Raw genomic sequence first — 25,839 nt, forward strand, 5'->3', positions numbered from 1 at the left:
ATAATCTGAGTGTTGGCCAGATTAGACAACTCATTGATATGATGTTCACAAAATACGAGCTCATGTGTTTAAAAGGGAAAAGTGAATTTGAAGCTTGCAAGACTATCATTCAGTGTTTTAGAGGAACATTGCTCAAGTGGAAGGAATCATTGCTTTCGGGTAACACCGAAGTGACATCCACACAAAGATTCCTATCCTGAAAAGAAAATCCTACGGGAGGATATGTTATCTCCATTAGCTTTGACAGAAGCCCCTGCTCTAAAAATGATATCAGAGCCAGTAACGTCTGGTTCAAGAGGTCGGTATTCTAAATCATCACTCATATTATAATGGATTCATTTCGGAAGTCTGTTTCCTTCCGAGAATTAGAAGACAGAGAGTCATCCGCAGAAGAGAATCCTCTTAGGGATATGTTTGCATCAAGTTCTAGTAGAGTCTTAAATCAAGCAGAACTTGAATATGAAGAAACCCAGCCTTCTGCCCGTTGGCAATTACCTGCTATTTCTGCCTCTGAAGTTTATAATGACTTATCCATGTTTCATTTGAAAGCCGCTACTAGAATTAGTATTAAGGAGTCTATAAGTCAGATCTAGGAAAACTCTGACAATATCCAGTCCATTCCTTTATTGGATCCTAAAGTTTTACAGGCCGAGGCTAAGAGATTGAAAACAAAATATCTTCATTTGGGATGTATCAGAATAGGAATCAACCCCTTAACTCATCAAGGGTTAAATACTTTTGTGTTAGCCACAGTCCGTGATCTTACCCACAACAAGTATATTGATTCCTTGATCGGTGGTATAGTTGCCCCCCTGTCACATGGCCCAGTCTTTTTTGATTACTATCCTAATTTTTTAGTTTATGTCTTTGATGAGACAATCGATCAAATCTTGCAGTTGTAGATCCAAACTTTTGGGTTTGATATGCATCAAAAAAGACATAACATAGCCATACAGTCCAGAGGATGCTTTTGGCATACTAATACCTTATGGCCAGCTATAAAACATACTCCCAGTCGTGATTCTAAATCTAGTGTTGTTGTTCTCACTTATTCAAAGAATCATAAAATAGAACATCAAACTATCAGATGGGAAGACCTCACCTTTCCCGAACACTGGGTTGTCAATAATCGCAAGCCTCTTGTTTCAAAAAGGATAACCTCTGCTGATATCAAAGAAAACCAGTCTTCTGCAGTTTTGTCTTTTCCCAAAAGATCTACCATTGATTATAGAGGTATTGAAAAATCATGTAAGAGTTCAAAGTATTATCGAGATCCATCTATTGTTGATACCGCCTGTTCTAGTTCCATTGTTTGTAAACATATTTCTCTTTTTGAGTTTACCCAACTAGTTAACTTCAATCCTTTAGAGGTTACATGTCCAGAATGTAAAGCTGCTGTAAATTGAGTAGGCGACCGAACTGGAGACGCCAAGCAGCTTCATCTATCCGACCCAACCCACCCTCTACGAATAGAGCCCCCGTCTTACGAATGAATGTGGCTTTAGCGAATTCGAACCACTCCCCGCGCTTTTCGACTTGATCCACTGCTCAACTGATAAGGACCCTTTAGGGGGGCTCGACCCACTTTCCAATCTGTCATACATATAAACCACGATTCCAGAACGGGAGAAGCTCCTCCTTCTACTTTAGTCAATCCATGCCCGAACCCAAAATGTTCAGACATACCTTTTCCGCATGAGCCAGAGTCTGACCATGTCCTAATGATGCATGAGATTATTACTCTTGAAGGAGAGGACCCTAGATTGACAGAAATGTTCAGTGTCATGAGGTCAGCAAAACCCCAGTATGGTTTAGGCTATCTTGAGCAAGCCAAAGGTCTAATTCCAGCCTGTAGATTTGGTCCTGTTCCAGATGACTGTAAAAAGCTTGCAGTCACGGAGATGCATAAATTCTTTACTCTCATGTCCGGATGTCTAAAATTAGAAATAAGTTCCAAGTGGATGAAAGCCATGTTAAATTGGGACTTATTTATTAATCCAGAAGCTGAGCAGTTTGATCTGAGTCATACTATTGAGCAGAAGAAGAGATTAGCTGAAGATTGGAAACATTATATGGAAATTACAAACTCTTGGATTTCTTTCTATTAATGGAAGAAAAACGTTTCCCCTGAAATTGTGTTAACTGGTTCATCTTCTTCATCATATACCAAACATGCTTGGACTGCTTTAGATGGCAGCAGAGTAGAGACTCCATCTACTTTCCCTCCATACAGAGGAATTATTATTGGAGAAAATCATAATGCAGCTAAAGCAATTCCTCTGGTGCAGAAGGATGACAATGCTTTAGGCATAGATGGGAGAATCCAAAAAGCTAGTGAACAGATAAACTGGACCAATACAACCATTAAGGGCCTGGAGATTAATACAGCAAAAGCAGCAGAAATAAAGGAACATTTTGATACTGTTCAAGTTTCAATAAATGAGGTTAATAAGAACCTCAATGATGTACATTATACTACATCTATTGTTCGTTCATATGCTAGAGAATCTTTAACTAAAATAGGAGTAGAAGATAAGCTAGTAGATCATCTTGATACTACTAAAATCCTCATATCTGGTTTGACTGAGAAAGTTGAAAAGATAAATCTGAAAAAAACAAATAAACTAGTTCCTACTTCTTTTTTGTACAAAAGAAATATAAAGATTCAGGATCTTGTAAAGCCAATTAACAGGTTTCTGGCATTGTTTCCAAAAGAAGTAGCCACATCTTCTAAACCAGAGGCTATAGAAAAAGTCACTATTGCATCTTTATTTAAAGATGAAGAAGAAGAAAAGAAAGATCCTAACTCCCAGATCTTTCCTATCTATGAACCACTTGAGAGTAGGTTCAGTCAATATCCTGCACCTGATCTAGAAGGTAAATGTAAGCTTCCAAATGCTCACACTTTCTTCCCTGAATCTCATAGAGAATGGAACATCGATAATCTGAGTGTTGGCCAGATTAGACAACTCATTGATATGATGTTCACAAAATACAAGCTCATGTGTTCAAGAGGGAAAAGTGAAATTGAAGCCTACAAGACTATCATTCAGTGTTTTACAGGAACATTGCTCAGGTGGTGGGAAACAAAATCACCTCCAGAATTGCTAGCAAAAATGGAAGAAAAAGTGCTAAAAGATGAAACTGGAGATGTGATTCATAATCCAGATGGCACAACTATAAGTAATATGATCGGTGGTTTGACATCTATGATCCTTGAACATTGGTGCGGGAGTGAAAATGAAATAGCAGATAAGAATGAAGTCATTCTTATGAATATGAAGTGTCATAAGATGTCACAGTATGAAGAATTTCATAGAGACTAGATGCAGAGGATCTATGAGGTAAAGGATTCCAAAAATCTATTGTGGCAACAGGTTTATCTTGCTGCACTTCCATCTAGGTTTTTTTATTATATTAGACTACAAGAAGTCTTCCAGTTGCCATTTGAGTCGTATACTTGGGGTGAGATTTATGCTCACATCACAAAAACTCTAGTGAGTTTATGCACAAGCTCCAAAGTAAACAAATCTTTAGAAAAGCTCTCAAAACTCCTAGATTAAAGGTCCATCTGCAGCAAATATGGACTTACAGTTGATGACCCCCTAGTCAAACGGAGGAAAGAAAAGAAAAGGGCCAAAAAGGAATATAAGCAGAAATTCAAGAGCTACAAAAGTCAAAGAAAAGATCCTCAAAGATCTAAAGGCCGCTCCTCCAAATCCAAAAAAGGCTATTATAGATATATCCCCAAAACGCATTATTATAGACCTTCTGACATCCATCTCCATACATCTAAGCAGGAGAAATGAAACAGCCTTACTTGTTGGCTGTGTGGAAAGACTAGACATACATCTTCAAGATGTCCAGAGGGAGAAGAGTCTAAATAGAACAGAGGCAAGAAGTCCCAAGCCTTTGTTCAAAGGGGAAAAAATGTCAAACAAGAAGGACAGGGATCCATACAATGCATGAAATGTGGTTCCCATTCTCACAAGACAAAACGTTGCCAAAACGTGGTAATCAGAGACCAACTCCAGCAGCACCAATTTGAAGAATCATCCTATGATTCTTTTAGCTCTTCATCTCATGAAGAATTGCAAGCACACATGCAAGAATGTTCAGACTCAGAAGCTACATCTTGTTCATGTCCAAGTTCTGAAGAATGTGCTTGTCAGATACACTATGATTCTGATTCAGAATGTAGTTTTAATTCTGAAGAAACTAGCTTCAAACCTCAGAAGGAAAAGATTTTAATGGCTGCCACAGAAGAGGATGAGATAAAAATCTTATCTCAGATACGAGCAATGGAAGATGGTGATATGAAGAATCGACTGACTGAAGCATTTATGGATCAACTCAGATCCAATTCTTCCAGAGGTCCAGGTAAGAAGCCATTATTTGTTGATGCATCTTTTGACAAAATACTAGATCTTTTCAAAGACATCAAGAAAAACCAAATAAAGTACGATCCCTCACTTTGGGAGAAGTGAGTAGAGAAATCCACAACATCAAAAATGAGATCTCTGCTCTAAAATCCCAGATTGTAGAAATAAAGAAAGGAAAACAGGTGGTAGAAAAAGAAGCAGAAGATCCTCATCCATGGGATACCACACAATATGATAGGATTCCAAATCCTAATCTTGAAATTATTGAGGGAAAGAAAGACCCTGTTTATGGGTTTAAAGAAATGAGACTTCTGGCGATCTCATATCAGCAACACCATGTCAAGGTGAACATCTGCATCAAAGGAGAAATGTTTGAACTTACAACACTCCTCGATTCAGGAGCTGATGTAAACATCCTCAATAAGAAGATCACACCAGCCAAATATTGGGTCTCTGCAAAAAGAGATGTAGTAGGATTGGGCAATAAAACACTCAAATATGAGGTGCCTAAGGCATCTATCTGCTTTGAACATCATTGCATCAATCTGAAGTTTGTAGTTGCAGATATCCCAGTTGACTGCATTCTACGAAATATCTTCCTAGTAGCCATTGAACCGCATGGGTCAACAAGATTGAAAGATAATAAAGTTGGATATTTTATATCTGTTCCCACTTCTAAAGGAACAACAAAAAGGATCGAGTTGCCATACATCTCGAATCCCCGAGTTTCTATAACGGTCCAGACTGTTCAAAACCTGGACAAAGCAGAAGCCAGATTGTCAGATCTTAAGGATTTGAAATCTACACTCAGAGTGGAAGAACAGCTCAAAGATCCTCAGGTGAAAAGAAAGATTGAGGACTTAAAGAAGCAGATTGAAGAAGAATGCTGCTCAGAAGAGCCAAATGCATTTTGGCACAGAAAACAGCATACAGTAGAGCTCCCATATAAAGAAGGATACACAGGAAAGCCCTATAAGAGCAGAGCCATTCCTATGAGCAAAGATTATAGATCTCTGTGAAAAAGAGATCAAACAACTTTTAGACAGGAAGCTCATCAGAGAATGGAACATCGATAATCTGAGTGTTGGCCAGATTAGACAACTCATTGATATGATGTTCACAGAATACAAGCTCATGTGTTTAAGAGGGAAAAGTGAAATTGAAGCCTGCAAGACTATCATTCAGTGTTTTACAGGAACATTGCTCAGGTGGTGGGAAACGGAATCATCTCCAAAATTGCTAGCAAAAATGGAAGCAGAAGTGCTAAAATATGAAACTGGAGATGTGATTCATAATCCAAATGGCACAACTATAAATAATATGATCGGTGGTTTGACATCTACGATCCTTGAACATTGGTGCGGAAGTGAAACTGAAATAGCAGATAAGAATGAAGTCAATATCCTATCTATGAACCACTTGAGAGTAGGTTCAGTCAATATCTTGCACCTGATCTAGAAGGTAAAGGTAAGCTTCCAGATGCTCACACTTTCTTCCCTGAATCTCATATATAATGGAACATCGATAATCTGAGTGTTGGCTAGATTGGACAACTCATTTATATGATGTTCACAAAGTACAAGCTCATGTGTTTAAGAGGGAAAAGTGAAATTGAAGCCTGCAAGACTATCATTCAGTGTTTTATAGGAACATTGCTCAAGTGGTGGGAAACAAAATCATCTCCAAAATTGCTAGCAAAAATGGAAGTAGAAGTGCTAAAAGATGAAACTGGAGATGTGATTCATAATCCAGATGGCATAACTAAAAGTAATATGATTGGTGCTTTGACATCTATGATCCTTGAACATTGGTGCGGGAGTGAAACTGAAATAGCAGATAAGAGTGAAGTCATTCTTAGGAATCTGAAATGTCATACGATGTCACAGTACGAAGACTTTCACAGAGACTGGATGCAGAGGATCTATGAGGTAAAGGATTCCAAAAATCTGTAGTGGAAACAGGTTTATCTTTCTACACTCCCATCCAGGTTTGTTGATTATATTAGACTACAAGAAGTCTTCCAGTTTCCATTTGATTCATATACTTGGGGTGAGATTTATACTCACATCACAAAAACTCTGGTGAGTTTATGCACAAGCTCCAACGGAGGAAAGCAGAGAAAAGGGCCAAAAAGGAATATAAGCAGAAATTCAAGAGCTACAAAAATCAGAGAAAAGATTCTCAAAGATCTAAAGGCCGCTCCTCCAAAGCCAGAAAAGGCTATTTCAGATATATCCCCAAAACGCATTATTATAGACCTTCTGACATCCATCTCCATACATCTAAGTAGGAGAAATGGAACAGCCTTACTTGTTGGTTGTGTGGAAAGACTGGACATACATCTTCAAGATGTCCAGAGGGAGAAGAGTTTAAACAGAACAGAGGCAAGAAGTCCCAAGCCTTTGTTCAAAGGGGAAAAAATGTCAAACAAAAATGACAGGGATCCATACAATGAATGAAATGTGGTTCCCGTTCTCACAAGACAGAACGCTGCCAAAATGTGGTAATCAGAGACCAACTCCAGCAGCACCAATTTGAAAAATCATCCTATGTTTCTTTTAGCTCTTCATCTCATGAAGAATTGCAAGCACACATTCAAGAATGTTTAGACTCAGAAGCTACTTCCTGTTCATGTCCAAGTTCTGAAGAATGTGCTTGTCAGATACACTATGATTCTGATTCAGAATCTAGTTTTAATTCTGAAGAAAATAGCTTCAAACCTTAGAAGGAAAAGATTTTAATGGCTGCCACAGAAGAGGATGAGATAAAAATCTTATCTCAGATACGAGCAATGGAAGATGGTGATATGAAGAATCGACTAACTGAAGCATTTATGGATCAGCTCAGATACAGTTCTTCCAGAGGTCCAGGTAAGAAGCCATTATTTGTTGATGCATATTTTGACAGAAATACTAGATCTTTTCAAAGACATCAAGAAAAACCAGATAATGGTGCATTTTTTAAACCAGAAGGCATGACGTTCCACTCGTAGTGGCCTGCTGGAATGCTAAAAGTAGTCTTGAACTTATCTTTTTCTGCAATAGCAACTTGCCAGAATCCTGCTTTCAAATCAAACTTAGAAAAAACTTTAGCTAGAAAAAACTTTAGCTCCAACTATCCTACTTATCAAATCACCTTTATGAGGTATAGGATAGGTGTCGTTTGCAAGAACATAATTTAGAGGTTTAAAATTTATTACTAGTCTTGGAATGCCTCTGATTTGTTCGGCTCTCTTGTTAACATAGAATCCATAATAGTTCCAGGGACTGTCAGATTCTTTGATGAGCTTCCTGTCTAAAAGTTGTTTGATCTCTTTTTCACAGAGATCTCTGTAATATTTTCTCATAGGAATGGCTCTGCTCTTACAGGGCTTTCCTGTGTATCCTTCTTTATATGGGAGCTCTATTGTATGCTGCTTTCTGTGCCAAAATGCATTTGGCTCTTCTAAGCAGCATTCTTCTTCAATCTGCTTCTTTAAATCCTCAATCTTTCTTTTCACCTGAGGATCTTTGAGTTGTTCTTCCACTCTGAGTGTAGATTTCAGATCCTTAACATCTGACAATCTGGCTTTTGCTTTGTCCAGGTTTTGGACAGTCTGGACCATTGTAGAAACTCAGGGATTTGAGATGTATGGAAACTCGATCCTTTTTGTTGTTCCTTTAGAAGTGGGAACAGATATAAAATATCCAGTTTTATTATCTTTCAATCTTGTTGACCCATGTGATTCAACGGCTGCTAGGAAGATATTTCCTAGAATGCAGTCAAATGGGATATCTGCAACTACAAACTGCAGATTGATGCACTGATGTTCAAAGCAGATAGATGCCTTAGGCACCTCATATTTGAGCGTTTTATTGCCCAATCCTACTACATCTCCTTTTGCAGAGACCCAATATTTGGCTGGTGTGATCTTCTTATTGAGGATGTTTACATCAGCTCCTGAATCGAGGAGTGTTGTAAGTTCAAACATTTCTCCTTTGATGCAGATGTTCAAATTGACATGGTGTTGCTGATAAGAGATCACCAAAAGTCTCATTTCTTTAAATCCATAAACAGGGTCTTTCTTTCCCTCAATAATTTCAAGATTAGGATTTGGAATCCTATCATATTGTGTGGTATCCCATGGATGAGGATCTTCTGCTTCTTTTTCTACCACCTGTTTTCCTTTCTTTATTTCTGCAATTTGGGATTTTAGAGCAGAGATCTCATTTTTGATGTTGTGGATTTCTCTACTCACTTCTCCCAAAGTGAGGGATCGTACTTTATCTGGTTTTTCTTGATGTCTTTGAAAAGATCTAGTATTTCTGTCAAAAGATGCATCACCAAATACTGGCTTCTTACCTGGACCTCTGGAAGAACTGGATCTGAGCTGATCCATAAATGCTTCAGTCAGTCGATTCTTCATATCACCATATTCCATTGCTCGTATCTGAGATAAGATTTTTATCTCATCCTCTTCTGTGGCAACCATTAAAATCTTTTCCTTCTAAGGTCTGAAGCTAGTTTCTTCAAAATTAAAACTTGATTCTGAATCAGAATCATAGTGTATCTGACAAGCACATTCTTCAGAACTTGCACATGAACAGGATGTAGCTTCTGAGTCTGAACATTCTTGAATTTGTGCTTCCAATTCTTCATGAGATGAAGAGCTAAAAGAATCATAGGATGATTCTTCAAATTGGTGCTGCTGGAGTTGGTCTCTGATTACCACGTTTTGGTAGTGTTCTGTCTTGTGAGAACGGGAACCACATTTCATGCATTGTATGGATCCCTGTCCTTCTTGTTTGACATTTTTTCCCCTTTGAACAAAGGCTTGGGACTTCTTGCCTCTGTTCTGTTTAGACTCTTCTCCCTCTGGACATCTTGAAGATGTATGTCCAGTCTTTCCACACAGCCAACAAGTAAGGTTGTTCCATTTCTCCTACTTAGATGTATGGAGATGGATGTCAGAAGGTCTATAATAATGTGTTTTGGGGATATATCTGTAATAGCCTTTTCTGGCTTTGGAGGAGCGGCCTTTAGATCTTTGAGGATCTTTTCTCTGATTTTTGTAGCTCTTGAATTTCTGCTTATATTCCTTTTTGGCCCTTTTCTTTGCTTTCCTCCGTTTGACTAGGGGGTCATCAACTGTAAGTCCATATTTGCTACAGATGGAATTTTTATCTGGGAGTTTTGAGAGATTTTCTAAAGATTTGTTTACTTTGGAGCTTGTGCATAAACTCACCAGAGTTTTTGTGATGTGAGCATAAATCTCACCCCAAGTATACGACTCAAATGGCAACTGGAAGACTTCTTGTAGTCTAATATAATCAACAAACCTGGATGGGAGTGCAGCAAGATAAACCTATTTCCACAACAAATTTTTGGAATCCTTTACCTCATAGATCCTCTGCATCCAGTCTCTGTGAAAGTCTTCGTACTGTGACATCTTATGACACTTCGGATTCATAAGAATGACTTCATTCTTATCTGCTATTTCAGTTTCACTCCCGCACCAATGTTCAAGGATCATAGATGTCAAAGCACCGATCATATTACTTATAGTTGTGCCATCTGGATTATGAATCACATGAATGACAGAGCACTTTGTGTATCGTGGGAGTTGCTACTTGGCAATTCTCACAGATATTGCAATTCAACAACTTCGTAATATCTCCAATATTCTTAGTACAGTTTATACATTGGTTTTCTGAGTTTAGAATTTGTCATTCTTGAGTGCTTTTGAGGTGTTTAGCAAATAGTATATCCACGTCCATTAACAAGGTTCTTCTTTTCTAGAGTTGAGATGATAAGATGAATCCTTGCACTATAAATGTGGGTTGTGATGCACAAAGCCGACAACCGCATGTCTTGTTCAGATTTACTTGTTAATGGTAACATATAACTTGTAGACAAAGCACTCTGTATGTATTGGGGAAGATGCTACTTGTTAATTCTCATAAATCTTACAGTTCAACAACTGTGCAAGGTCTGCAAGGCTCTGAGTACAATCTACACATTGGTTTTCCAATTTTCAGCTTTTAGGTTTTTGGGTATTTTTTGCTAGGTATATATACACACACATAATCATGGATTATCTTTCCTGAATTTTGAAAATAATTGGTTATCAATATGTATTTTCAGTGAACAAATAATGTGTCAGGGAAAGTTCACTGTAATGATATTACGTGTTTTATTTTGATAAATTACTCATTAGTTTCACTATTATCCCTTGTTCATGAGATCAACCCTCGCATAAGATCAATCTTTATGGAATCATCTGCTTCACCCACAATTTAATATTACTAGCATCAATAATTTGTACCTGTTTATAGAGTACTTTTCACATCATGGGTTACTATGGTTTCTATTCATCTTAAATGTCCACTTATAAGACAATCATCAATACTTACAAAATATGTTACTGTAGGGAGTGGACCCCTAATCACTGCGGACATTGGCTTGCAATGGTTTTTTTTATTAGTGTCAAGGAGAGTAACAAGAATTATATTAGTCTTTTCTCGATTCTACATCTCCTCTTCTCCTTATCAAGCTTATGTTTCTATTGTGTTTTTCTTTAGTGTAAACTAAAAAGAATCGCTAGATAAAACTTTTAACTTTTATGTGATTCACATTAGAGGCTAGTGGTGGAAATCTTAATCGTAAATATAGTAGTTCTAGATTGACTAAGCATTTCGTGACACTGACCGAAGTGGTTGACTAGTCTAATCCAACCCCAACTTTCAACATGGGTTGTTGTCTATTTTGTTCAACAAGTTAAAAAAACAAATCGAGGGGAGTGATTGACGGCACTACCATGACAAATTTATGAATGAAACTGAATCTGGTAATGGTTCAAGGGAGTAATTGAAAATATTTGTACCTTATGGACCAACTCGTCGACACTATTTTTTTACTTGAGGAAGGGCAAAGGCCTAATCTAGGAATCAATGTGGTAGTAGGGTAGTTGTATTATTCATTGAACCCACGAGTTTGTAGTGGCAGGTTAAAGCTACAAAGGGTAGTTAGATACAATTTTTAATGCTTTCCAACAAGTTTTCCATAATTTCCCCAAGAATTAATAAAATTTTCAATATTTTAGGAATACATAAACAACCAGAGATGATTTCCCCAAGAATTAATAAAATTTTCAATATTTTAGGAATACATAAACAACCAGAGATGAGGAGAACAAAGAAGAAATCCATTTCCCTTTCATCATTAAGACTTTCCTGGAGAAAGGAAAAGAATATTAGATTCAACATAGGAGGCAGGGCTGGTCAAATACAGGAAGAAAGAAAAATGATAAAAAATTCAACAAGTTATCGTTTCGATTGATTATGGGAATAGGAACAAAAATTTTGATGCCAGTTTTGAGCTGATCAAATATGTGAAGGCGATTGGCAATGCTTTCGCTTGAAGATCACACTCAGATTTAAAGATTTGGTTCTTCTAGCATGTTTTAGTATTTCTAATTCAGGTATTTCTAACGTACTCACACACATAATTTTTGAAATTTTGTTGGAATGTTTACCACAAGCATGTGTTGAAGCTTTGAAAATCCTTCCTTCTCAACAACATGACTTCATAGTCTTGGACAATGTTAGCGGATTAGCAAGGCCAAAAAGGTATGATTTTATATTTTATAATATTTTTTGACTTCTAATTAATTTCTCTCTCTAAAGTTGGTATAAAATTATGTTACTTCACATGGACATCAAAATATTTTACTTATGGTTGAGAGTAAGAAAAATATTTTTACACCTCCTTCACACTAAATTACCTAAAGAGCATTGATGTTTTATAATACTTGTAATTCAAACTACCCAAACATGGAGAATTGATGTTTATAATACTTATAACTAAAACTAACCAAACATATATATTCATTTTTATTTTTTTATTATAGCAACATTGTTTTTTTAATTTAGAGAATATTTTATTTTAATTTTAAAAGATTACAGAATATCTCTCCACACACAATAAATTAAATTAAATAAATATAAATTTAAGATATATTACATATTAAATATCACACTATAAAAATATTTGTTATAATATAAATATTTTATATAATTTTTTTAAAGTTGGAAAATAATAATTTATTTATATTTTATTAAGGCATTGTAATGACCCCAGTTTATGTAAATATAAAAATTTACTGTGGTAAAAGACATTAATACAGTTGTTGTTTATGTTTAAAAACAAAACTGTGACAAACTATTTTTGATGAAAGTAATTTAAATATTTTCTTGAAATGCTGGCAACCTCTAAGAGGTGGATTGAAAAGAAAGAGTTCAGTTATAATAACTGATGGAAACTACCCTCCCAAAGGAGGAAAAGTCCTGGCTGTGGGGAGGAAGTTTTGTGCTGTGGGGACAGACAGAAGGAAAACCTTTTTCCAAGAAAAGGAAAAGAAAACAGAGGTTAAGTCTGGTTAGGACCAGATAACCAGGCACAGAGTGCACAAATCTTGTTGAGGACTTGAGGTCTGCAAGATGGCTCGGGGGGAGAATTCCGTCTGAGGGATGGATCTCATGGCTGGGTGGAAGAGCAGAAACAAGCACAGGTGACTTGCTTGAGAAACCATTCCTGATACTGGTGAACCGGGTACGGTTTCAAACTGCAGAGTCTCTGTTTGAATATGAAAAAAATACAGTGAATGTACAGTAGTGAAATAGGAAACAAGTTCTTTTTCCTAGTTACTGTCATAATGATAAGATAACTGTACAAATATGGTTAAAGTTAAAGGACAGATTGTCATTCAATAGACATAGTCTGAACTAGTCGTACTGTAGATAAAGATACATAGATGGATGTAGTTAAAGACTGGTTATAGGAACCAGGGGAGGTTAATCGAGAACTGGTTATTGAATGATAGTCAGAATATAACCTCGTCCATAAGACCGAGTCACTGTTTAACAGTGAATAAACTAACAGTGGAATAAATAGTATTAAATATCTTGATAAATAATCAAGTAGATACCTGAATGTGTCGACAAGAGTGAGGTTAGAACCTCTGAGGCTGGGTAGAAGAGCACTGACGATAGTCAGATGCTACCCTGTCGACGGAAGAATAAATAAACCCTCAGTTGTTTAATACAAATGACTGACGATATGAAAATACACAGAAAGGTTACCCCAGACAAACAACGTTAATTTGATAACTGTGCAAACAGAAAATGAGAATATTAATATATTTCATCAACCCGTGTTTTCAAAAATACAGTGTTAGCGGACATGGTAGCAAGAACCCAGCTCTTTGGAGCGATAAATCGAAAGAGGAATATATTCATGTATACAAAACCCTATGCATGTAAATCAAAAAGGGGAATATATTCATATATACAAAATCCTGTGCATGCAAATCGAAAGGAGTTATACAGTTATAAGTATACAAAATCCAGTGCATGCAACTTCGATAAGAGGTATGCTTACGTCTACAAGATAATCTGTGTATGCATTTGCAATGAAAACCTCAAGCATATATATATAGTGCGACATTTCCATAGCGAAAGGGAAAAATTATAATATCGTTTCGGTTAACCCTTCAAATGCATACTGTACAAATACCGAACAGACTTAATAAACAACAGTCGCATAGGAATGCAGAACGAAGCAACCATCACAACCTGGGATAATCCATAAGGTTGCCGTCGTAAAAGCGAGTGAAACCAGTAACAGAAACATGAACTCCATGCACTATTCTAACACAGTTGAACACAGATTTAATTCATATATGATGATGCAAAAACGTAAACGGCCCTGAGGGCTCAGACTAAATCGTATTTCATACATAAATTACAAGGGTTCCATATATATATATATATATAAAGCACAAAAGAACAATACCCGAATGGCGAAAACCCTTGAAGCATAGAACTGTTCATACATTATTTAACGGAGAATCTCAAACATAGAACCCGAACCCTTAACCAGGTCTGTGTGTAGATCTGAGTTACATGTCCGAGAACAGACATGGTAAACCAAGAATTTGAGCACGCCGCAAGGGGATGCATTCAACAAAAATAAGTCCTCAATACATACAACAGAACTCAGGAGGAACTCCACCGTGGTGAACACCTCCATAAAACAGGTCATGGACTTGACCAGAACACGAAAGAAGACCTAAACTCAAATGGTGAGGGTTCTCTATGGAGAATACCTCGTCAAGCAATGCAGGGAAACCCTCATTCGAACAGCGGCTGCACAATTGTAATAAACCACTCAAATCGATGGCCGTGAGCTCTCGCAAGCAGAAGCAAAACAAAGGAGAGCTGAAGACATACCTGCGGCCGTCGAGAGGGTGGAACCTCCAGGTATGGGTGCCTTGGCTCCACCAGGAGGGCGTGCCCTGTGAGCAAAGAGGAAACAATCTTTAGAAAACATTACAGACAATCATCCCTGTAAAAATGTGCAGTAGATTTAAGAGTCGAGGTTCAGATACCTGTGTAGGATTGGTTTTGGTCACATCGCAGCTTGCCGAGAAATTGCAGGTGAAGAAAATAGCACTGGTAGAGTGGAACCGGAGGATGAACGCCGAGACGGAGCCGGAAAGGCCGAGCAAGTGAATAAACCCCGAGAGTGATCGGTTGAGGTTTTGTAAAGACCTAAACCCTTGAGTGTTTTGCAGCCGTTTGATTCTGCGGTGAGATCCTGACCGTCTATGCAGGGCGGGAACCCCAAGCGTAGAGTCCAAGATCTCTGTGACCGAGGTGTCACATGGCCAAAAGAGCCAAACCTTGCCACCTATCTCAGAAAGGACTGAAGTCTTTAAAGCAGGAATGAGATGGCACCTGCAAGGCCTGCGGCAGGACCGCCGAAACCCGAGCCTCATTAATAATCACTGAGAGCTGGTAGAACGAGAGTTGGCTGTCACATAAAGTCAACACGTACATAAACCAGTATGACGTGGCATTGCAAAGTCACGTAGCTCATATAATCTCGGGTTGCAATGGGAATAGAATATAGGTTAACAGTTGTACATGTGTGGCATGCGTATGGTGTCAATTAACATATGTGCTTACATACAGGTTGGAATAGCATATGATATATATAGCAAAGGTGTTAAATAAAGTATACAGTAAAATTTTTTTTTATGTATGTGAATATAGGTGTGACAATTGGTATCAGAGCCCAGTTTCAACACTGTGGCCTCAAGCAAAACATGTTTCACTGTGCAGAAGCCTACACCATGCATACGTATGTAAGTTAATAATTTAACTAACTGTTGTTCTATCTATTTAGGGGTAAAACACAGAATTACAACAGTTAACAGTTAAATCAGAGAGGAGACAAAATGCAAGGAACCGGCAGTAACCCTTAGGAGAACCCGGAGCTGTGGGTACAGTTGGGTGAGGCAACACGAAGTACCAATCTGGCAATACTGGAAACTATTCAAGAATTGAAAAATGAGATGGCACGTTTGCGAGAGGACAACGCGCGTTTAACAGTTGAACAAGAAAGGATTCTGAAGAGTTTGTCGGACAGGCAGAATCCACCTCTATCTAATCCCAGCGCGGAACAGCAGAGGATGACGGAAGAACAAAATTATCAGATTGAACCTGAAATGTCAGAGGGCAAAGAGGATCATTCTGACAATGTACCAGAGCAGCAAACTTCAAAACGTCAGAGGATGGAGCTGCAGGGAGAATTTCGAAAAATTAAACCCCCACATTTTGATGGCGAACAGGAGGAAGCAGTTGAAGCTTGGTTAATAAATATGAATAAATATTTTCAGTTGTACGAGTATGATCATAACTTGAAGGCGAGATTAGCTATCTTCCAGTTACAAGGTAAGGCAATCTTGTGGTGGGAGGAAATCAAGATTGTCAAAGGGGTAAGTGAACGAACCATTACCTGGGAGAAGTTCCAGAAATACTTCAAAGAAAGGTACCTGATTGAATGCTTCTACGATGAAAAGGCAAGGGAATTCCATGATTTAAGATTGGGTCAGCAGACAATGGACGAGTTCATTAATCGCTTTACCTCTCTGTTACGTTATGTACCTTATATCAAGGAGGAAAAAGCCAAGGTACAAAGGTTTGTGAGTAGCTTACCTTCATACATAAGAGAGAGGATTGAATTTGACAATCCTAGGACCATGGATGAGGCTATTCATAAAGCGAGGATCTGCTACCAGCAGAATAAACAGAAGGGGGATACTTCAAACAAAAGATGGAATGAGAAAAAGAGTAGTCGGACGGTTGGAAGCAGCAAGGGAGGTCGCAGCAGTGGAAGTAAGGGAGCTGGTAAAGGATTAAACAGTAGGTCTGTTGCAAGGAATGCGCCCCGATCTAGGCCAATGAGTGAATCAAGAGTAAGTGAGCAGCCTGTTAGACCAGAAGGTGAGGGGATGACCAGACCTCCAGTTCAATGCTGGGGCTGTGGAGGACCTCACTATGTTAAAAATTGCCCACAGCGAAAGGGGACAGATCAGATATCCCAAATTCATGAAGCTTCGACCGTTGGGGACGTGGCACGTAATGTACCCAGAATTAATGCAGCTTTGGAAGACCGCCAAGCGGAATACCAGCCGACTATGGTTGAATTTGAAGGTAAAATTTCGAACCTTTCTATAGCTGTTCTTATAGATCCAGGAGCTACTTTAAGTTATGTTAGCCCAAAGATAGTAGAACAGTGTAAGTTACAATCTGAAAAATTCAGAAATCCATGGTTGGTACAGTTGGCTACAGGAGCCAAGAGACGGGTCTTGGCCAAGATAAATAACTGCTCTCTAACCATAGCAGGGCAGCCAATAGTGGCAGACTTGAACATACTACCTTTGGGTTCATATGACATCCTGATTGGGATGGATTGGCTGGAGAAACACTGGTCCTTAGTGAATTGCAAGACAAAAACCATTTATTATAAGGATGACCGTGGAGAGCAGCAGGAATTACAAGGAATTAAGCATCCTGTGCAGATTCGACCCATTACAGCCTCTCAGTTAGCTAAATGCATCAGAAAGAAATGTCAAATTTACGCGATTCAGGTGGGATATGCAAATCAGAAAGAAAAGACTGTTACGCTGGGTAACATTCCGGTGGTACAAGATTTTGCGGATGTTTTTCCTGAGGAAGTACCAGGACTGCCACCTAAAAGAGATGTGGACTTCACTATTGAATTGATTCCAGGGGCAGCACCCGTGTCACGGGCACCATACCGAATGAGTGTACCAGAACTAACAGAATTAAAAATGCAACTGCAGGAGCTGCTAGATAAAAATTACATCCGTCCTAGTGTATCACCCTGGGGAGCCCCAGTGTTATTTGTCAAAAAGAAAGACGGAACCTTTCGGATGTGCATTGATTATCGTCAGCTGAATAAGCTCACGATTAAAAATAAATATCCTTTGCCTAGGATAGATGAACTTTTTGACCAGGTGAAGGGGGCAACAGTATTCTCTAAGATCGATCTGCGATCTGGTTACCATCAGATCAGAATCAAAGAAGAGGATATCGCTAAGACAGCTTTCAGAACGCGGTATGGCCATTATGAATTCGTGGTGTTACCTTTTGGTCTGACCAATGCACCTGCTACATTCATGTGTTTGATAAAACAGGTTCTTAGATAAATTTGTGTTGATATTCATAGATGACATTCTGATTTACTCCCGATCAAGGAAGGAGCATGAAGAACACCTCAGATTGGTGTTGCAAACTTTGCGAGAACATCAATTATATGCAAAGTTTAGTAAGTGTGATTTCTTTAAGGAGGAAATACAATACTTAGGCCATGTAATCACAAAGGAAGGGATTGCAGTTGACCCTGAGAAAATCAGAACTATAATGGAGTGGCCCATACCAAAGGACGTGGCAGATATTAGGTCCTTTATGGGGCTAGTAGGTTATTACAGAAGATTTGTGGAAGGCTTTTCAAGGGTAGCATACCCTATCACCTCCTTACAAAAGAAGGGAAAGGTATTTAAGTGGACCCCAGAATGTCAGCAGAGCTTTGAACAGCTCAAGCACTTACTCACCACCGCGCCCATATTATGTATAGCTGATCCTAATAAGGATTACGTGGTCTGTACTGATGCAAGTAAAGAAGGTGTGGGAGGAGTGCTGATGCAAGAGGGAAGAGTAATTGCATACGAATCAAGGAAACTGAAGGAACATGAGCAGAAATATTCTTCTTACGACTTGGAGCTGGCAGCCGTTATTCATGCACTGAAAATGTGGCGACACTACCTTTTGGGGAGAAATTTTTTGCTGCTAACGGACCACCACAGCTTAACAAACTATTTCAGCCAACCCACTTTGAATGCGAGACAAGCTCGTTGGGCTGACTTTTTAAGCGAGTTTGATTTTGAAATTAAACATTTAAAGGGGAAGGAGAACCGAGTAGCTGATGCATTGAGTCGAAAGGTACAATGCGTGTGCAAGATTTCAGTTAGTAAATGGCAAAGTACCCTACTGGAAAGGATAAAAACAACGGCTGATCAAGATGCTGTTTACCAGCAAATTAAACAGCAAGTACAGCAACTTTCTGATAAGGAAATACAACAAGGGTATGCGCTGGACGATGCCGGAATGTTGTATTTTAATAAAAAGTTGTATGTACCCAATGAAGATAGCCTTAGAAGACTGATTCTGGATGAGTTCCATACCAGCCATTACACCGGGCATCCAGGGTACCAGAAAATGGTTACCGCTCTTCGAAAGGAATATTACTGGCCAAAAATGAAAAAGGAGGTAGCCGAGTATCTAACGCAATGTCTGGAATGTCAACATATTAAAGCGGAGCATTTGCATCCAGCAGGGCTGTTACAACCCTTACCCATTCCGGAATGGAAATGGGAGACTATTTCCATGGACTTTATAACTGGATTGCCTCGCACGAAGAAAAATAATGATTCCATTATGGTGGTAGTGGATAAGTTAAGTAAGGCAGCACACTTCATACCTGTGCAATCAACGTATAAGGCTGTGCAAATTGCTCATATTTTCATGCAAAATGTGTTCAAACTGCATGGACTCCCGAAGGTAATTATCTCAGATCGTGATGTTAAGTTCACCTCAACATTTTGGAGGACATTGTTTGCTGAACTGGGAACACAGCTGAACTTTAGTACAGCTTATCATCCCCAGATCGATGGCCAGACAGAACGAGTAAATCAGGTAGTGGAGGACATGCTGAGAGCATGTGTTATGATGAAACCAACTCAATGGGAGGAATACCTCCACCTGGTCGAGTTTGCATATAACAATGGGTATCATTCCTCAACACAGCTGAGTCCTTTTGAGGTGCTGTATGGGCGGAAGTGCCGCACACCCTCAAGTTGGAGTGGACCTGAGGATAGATTACGAATTGGTCCTGAAATGCTCAAGGAAATGGAAGACACGGTAAAAAAAGTGCGTACCAACTTAAAGGCCGCTCAGGACAGACATAAAAGTTTTGCTGATCGAAAGAGAAGGTTCAAAGAATTTCAGGTTGGGGACCATGTGTTTGTTAGAATTCAACCCAGAAGGAGTACTTTGCAGTGGAGCGGGTGTGCCAAACTTGCACCTCGCTATTTTGGACCTTTCCAAATCTTGGCAAGGGTGGGGCCGGTAGCCTATCAACTCGCCCTACCAAGCCATATTAGGATCCACAATGTTTTTCACATTTCCGTATTAAAACAATACGTCTACGATCCTAAACATGTGATTCAATGGCAGAATGTTCGGGTAAGAATTAATCTGGTCATTCTAGATAAGCTTTGTTCCTAAACAAGAAAATAACTAAATCTGTTGCTGATTGCAGGTCGAGCCGGAAGGCGAGGTTCTGGTCGAACCACTGACCATTCTCGACCGGAGAGAAGTGCGGCTGCGGAAACGGGTTATTTTCCAAGCTAAGGTGCAATGGCAGCACTACGGGCCTGAAGAGGCCACTTGGGAGGATGAGGAACTCCTTAGAGAAGCTTACCCGAATTTGTTTAAGGAAGACAGACATCGGGACGATGTCCAATCACAGGAGGGGGAGATGTAATGACCCCAGTTTATGTAAATATAAAAATTTACTGTGGTAAAAGACATTAATACAGTTGTTGTTTATGTTTAAAAACAAAACTGTGACAAACTATTTTTGATGAAAGTAATTTAAATATTTTCTTGAAATGCTGGCAGCCTCTAAGAGGTGGATTGAAAAGAAAGAGTTCAGTTATAATAACTGATGGAAACTACCCTCCCAGAGGAGGAAAAGTCTTGGCTGTGGGGAGGAAGTTCTGTGCTGTGGGGACAGACAGAAGGAAAACCTTTTTCCAAGAAAAGGAAAAGAAAACAGAGGTTAAGTCTGGTTAGGACCAGATAACCAGGCACAGAGTGCACAAATCTTGTTGAGGACTTGAGGTCTGCAAGATGGCTCGGGGGGAGAATTCCGTCTGAGGGATGGATCTCATGGCTGGGTGGAAGAGCAAAAACAAGCACAGGTGACTTGCTTGAGAAACCATTCCTGATACTGGTGAACCAGGTACGGTTTCAAACTGCAGAGTCTCTGTTTGAATATGAAAAAAACACAGTGAATGTACAGTAGTCAAACAGGAAACAAGTTCTTTTTCCTAGTTACTGTCATAATGATAAGATAACTGTACAGATATGGTTAAAGTTAAAGGACAGATTGTCATTCAATAGACATTGTCTGAACTAGTCGTACTGTAGATAAAGCTACATAGATGGATGTAGTTAAAGACTGGTTATAGGAACCAGGGGAGGTTAATCGAGAACTGGTTATTGAATGATAGTCAGAATATAACCTCGTCCATAAGACCGAGTCACTGTTTAACAGTGAATAAACTAACAGTGGAATAAATAGTATTAAATATCTTGATAAATAATCAAGTAGATACCTGAATGTGTCGACAGGAGTGAGGTTAGAACCTCTGAGGCTGGGTAGAAGAGCACTGACGATAGTCAGATGCTACCCTGTCGACGGAAGAATAAATAAACCCTCAGTTGTTTAATACAAATGACTGACGATATGAAAATACACAGAAAGGTTACCCCAGACAAACAGCGTTAATTTGATAACTGTGCAAACAGAAAATGAGAATATTAATATATTTCATCAACCCGTGTTTTCAAAAATACAGTGTTAGCGGACATGGTAGCAAGAACCCAGCTCTTTGGAGCGATAAATCGAAAGAGGAATATATTCATGTATACAAAACCCTATGCATGTAAATCGAAAAGGGGAATATATTCATATATACAAAATCCTGTGCATGCAAATCGAAAGGAGTTATACAGTTATAAGTATACAAAATCCGGTGCATGCAACTTCGATAAGAGGTATGCTTACGTCTACAAGATAATCTGTGTATGCATTTGCAATGAAAACCTCAAGCATATATATATAGTGCGACATTTCCATAGCGAAAGGGAAAAATTATAATATCGTTTCGGTTAACCCTTCAAATGCATACTGTACAAATACCGAACAGACTTAATAAACAACAGTCGCATAGGAATGCAGAACGAAGCAACCATCACAACCTGGGATAATCCATAAGGTTGCCGTCGTAAAAGCGAGTGAAACCAGTAACAGAAACATGAACTCCATGCACTATTCTAACACAGTTGAACACAGATTTAATTCATATATGATGATGCAAAAACGTAAACGGCCCTGAGGGCTCAGACTAAATCGTATTTCATACATAAATTACAAGGGTTCCATATATATATATATATATATATATAAAGCACAAAAGAACAATACCCGAATGGCGAAAACCCTTGAAGCATAGAACTGTTCATACATTATTTAACGGAGAATCTCAAAAATAGAACCCGAACCCTTAACCAGGTCTGTGTGTAGATCTGAGTTACATGTCCGAGAACAGACATGGTAAACCAAGAATTTGAGCACGCCGCAAGGGGATGCATTCAACAAAAATAAGTCCTTAATACATACAACAGAACTCAGGAGGAACTCCGCCGTGGTGAACACCTCCATAAAACAGGTCATGGACTTGACCAGAACACGAAAGAAGACCTAAACTCAAATGGTGAGGGTTCTCTATGGAGAATACCTCGTCAAGCAATGCAGGGAAACCCTCATTCGAACAGCGGCTGCACAATTGTAATAAACCACTCAAATCGATGGTCGTGAGCTCTCGCAAGCAGAAGCAAAACAAAGGAGAGCTGAAGACATACCTGCGGCCGTCGAGAGGGTGGAACCTCCAGGTATGGGTGCCTTGGCTCCACCAGGAGGGCGTGCCCTGTGAGCAAAGAGGAAATAATCTTTAGAAAACATTACAGACAATCATCCCTGTAAAAATGTGCAGTAGATTTAAGAGTCGAGGTTCAGATACCTGTGTAGGATTGGTTTTGGTCACATCGCAGCTTGCCGAGAAATTGCAAGTGAAGAAAATAGCACTAGTAGAGTGGAACCGGAGGATGAACGCCGAGACGGAGCCGGAAAGGCCGAGCAAGTGAATAAACCCCGAGAGTGATCGGTTGAGGTTTTGTAAAGACCTAAACCCTTGAGTGTTTTGCAGCCGTTTGATTCTGCGGTGAGATCCTGACCGTCTATGCAGGGCGGGAACCCCAAGCGTAGAGTCCGAGATCTCTGTGACCGAGGTGTCACATGGCCAAAAGAGCCAAACCTTGCCACCTATCTCAGAAAGGACTGAAGTCTTTAAAGCAGGAATGAGATGGCACCTGCAAGGCCTGCGGCAGGACCGCCGAAACCCGAGCCTCATTAATAATCACTGAGAGCTGGTAGAATGAGAGTTGGCTGTCACATAAAGTCAACACGTACATAAACCAGTATGACCTGGCATTGCAAAGTCACGTAGCTCATATAATCTCGGGTTGCAATGGGAATAGAATATAGGTTAACAGTTGTACATGCGTGGCATGTGTATGGTGTCAATTAACATATGTGCTTACATACAGGTTGGAATAGCATATGATATATATAGCAAAGGTGTTAAATAAAGTATACAGTAAATCTTTTTTTTTTATGTATGTGAATATAGGTGTGACAGGCATTTAATTGAAAAATTATAAATATGTTATTTTTTATTACGATTTAAATATATTGGTTGTAATGAGCAAATGCTTTTTTTTTCCGCTAAATATATATAGATTATTTGTATTTTATTAATTGTATAAACAAAATTGCATAGTGGCAATTTGAAACAATGGTCCATGAAAGAGATGATTGATATGATGAATTTACTCCACCGATATGTGACAATTTTAAGGATTTGTTTAAATATGTGACAATTTTGCTTGGAATTAGGTGATTTTTTATAAATATATATATATATATATGAAATTAGAGTATTTGAATATTTTTTATTCTTGTAGTTTAATGAGGTTTCAAATTTGTTTGGGAAATAATGGAAATTATAGTAATATTTTGTTAAATTTGGGCAAAATTTTTGAGAAATTTAAGTTAGTTGTCAAGTTTTAAAATTTTGGGATTGGTTTTTGAAAATGAATCTATTTCCAATTTTCCACAAAAAAAAATGATTCAACCACTTCTATTACCAATTTTTTTTACCAATTTTTTTTTTTTTTTTTAAATTAACTCTGGCCATTTTTTTTTGCCCTTTCGGTAGACAATGACATTTTTTTAATAGTGGAATCAATTTTTTTTCAAAACCCCGGACAACGCTAAAAATTGAACTTACGTGGGAAACTGGAATAGGATTGTTTATCTGTAGAACCTTAGCCAGTAATCCGCGGACAACCCGTTTTTCTTACCCGACGCGTTTTTCACGTGTAAGAGGGTTTGAGTTCGACTTCTTTACGCGTCGAAATAAATGAAAGCTAGCTATCTCCCCTTTAAATGCACTCCACAACAACCCAGAATGAATCGTCGCAGTAAAGAGCTTCAGTTCCCCTGCTTGGCAAGCAACTTTCAGTCATTGAATCATTCTTAATCCGCCTTGCCCTTAGGGTTTTCAGTAGATTAGGGTTTTATTTGAAAATTGTTTCTCCCAGATAGACAAACTGTGTAATGGCGATTCCTAAGACGACGGCAGCAGCAGGTATTGAGAAATGGATGGAAATCGCTCCTTGCCGGAAGGAATATATGGGGAGACGGCGCCCATCGGGTGAGAGAAGGTTGCCTACTATCGCAGAAGAGCGCAGTCTCAGCAATGGCGAGCTCATGGATGGCCTTTATCCTGCCTCTCCAACCGTCTCTGACTCCTGAGCGAAGGGCGACAATGAAAGATTCGTGCTGGTAGAATCTTGAAGCTTTTTCTTTGCCCGCGAAAATTTTCTTGAAGTTTCGCAAATCAGAGTGTTGTCTATGGGAATCGATACGTGTTTTAGACACTCCAGCTGTAACCAACAAAATCTTTTCTGTGCCCGGGAAAAATTTCTTGCAGTTTTTCAAATCAGGGTGTCGTCTAGGGGAATCCATACGTGATCTGGACGCTCCAGCTGTAACCAACATAATCTTTTGTAATTATCTGAATTTATATTAAATTCATTGTGATTAAAATTCATTTAAAAATAAATTCATTGTTTTCTCAAATCTGATTTTTCCACGGCTCATCGGCATTTCTTTTGAAACTGTTAAACTGTGCTGGGGTTTCATTAATATATATGTATGAAGTAGCAGTACTACTTATAAAAAAATTGAAAAGCTAAACAGGATCTCCATTTGGTTTTTTTTTTTTCAGAGGAAAAAAAGCTATATTTGTTATATTGAGATCATATAAGCTGTCATAAGATTACAATTTTCCATGATAAATTCGTGAATGGATGGCCGGTAAGAGACCAACCGGCATTTTGGATCATCATTGTGCGATATAAGAATAGATCAAAATAGTAGAAAACATAGAGAAAATATACACAGGATCTGTGCAAAATGTAGAGAATATAAACAACATGTAGATATATGGCGATCCAAAAACTAGCGCAAACCAGAGAAAAAGAGCCAGCATCCGGAGGAGCCATCTATAGATGATGATTAGTCAGGAGGCAAGAAGCTGCAGATCATTGAAGAGATGGACTGTATATGTGGATGGAGATCCCGAAAAACGCATGCGCATCTGGACTTCCATACGTGCCAAACCGAGAGAAGGAAGATAGCCTGCCAGAGAGGTCGCTGTGATGACCACCAGAGAAAAGCATCCGAGACCGAGGAGAAGGGGGGAGCAGTGAAACCATAACAGTTTGACAACTCAAGCCAGATGGAGGAGGTGAAAGGGCAGTGAAGGAAAATGTGAATATTAGTTTCCAATGCCAGATGGCAGAAAACACATTGACTCGGACCCTGCCACCCCTTAGATTGAAGGACATCCCAGACAAGATTCCTGTTATGATAGAGTAGCCAGCCAAAAAGAATGGATTTTAGGGGGCAATTGGCTTTCCAGAGGGTAAGGGGATAGGGGGAGATGTTGGACGGAGAGATTGTGGGGAGGGCGGAGTAAAGACGTCTAACAGTAATGGGATGGATGTTAGAGTCAGTGGAGCATATAAGAGCGTCATGAGTACCCATCTGTAGGATGTTCAGAGAGGAAAAGTTCTGG

At 38.9% G+C, this 25,839-nt stretch overlaps 2 long non-coding RNA genes across 2 annotated transcripts; both read right to left on the reverse strand.

Annotated features, from left to right (window-relative positions):
* Nucleotides 1-14,434: 14,434 nt before the first annotated feature.
* LOC149254721 (uncharacterized) lies at nt 14,435-14,983 on the reverse strand. Its single transcript, XR_016266309.1, has 3 exons — nt 14,809-14,983; nt 14,651-14,715; nt 14,435-14,566 (listed from the first exon to the last, which is right to left on the reverse strand). It is a non-coding gene; the product is annotated as an uncharacterized LOC149254721 (long non-coding RNA).
* Nucleotides 14,984-22,281: 7,298 nt separating this feature from the next.
* On the reverse strand, nt 22,282-22,704 carry LOC149254722 (uncharacterized). Its single transcript, XR_016266310.1, has 3 exons — nt 22,657-22,704; nt 22,499-22,563; nt 22,282-22,414 (listed from the first exon to the last, which is right to left on the reverse strand). It is a non-coding gene; the product is annotated as an uncharacterized LOC149254722 (long non-coding RNA).
* Nucleotides 22,705-25,839: the final 3,135 nt, after the last annotated feature.

Source organism: Pinus tabuliformis, chromosome 7, assembly GCF_031772625.1.
Source record: "Pinus tabuliformis cultivar Carrire ecotype Pingquan chromosome 7, CPIR1, whole genome shotgun sequence".
NCBI classification, from domain to species: domain Eukaryota; kingdom Viridiplantae; phylum Streptophyta; class Pinopsida; order Pinales; family Pinaceae; genus Pinus; species Pinus tabuliformis.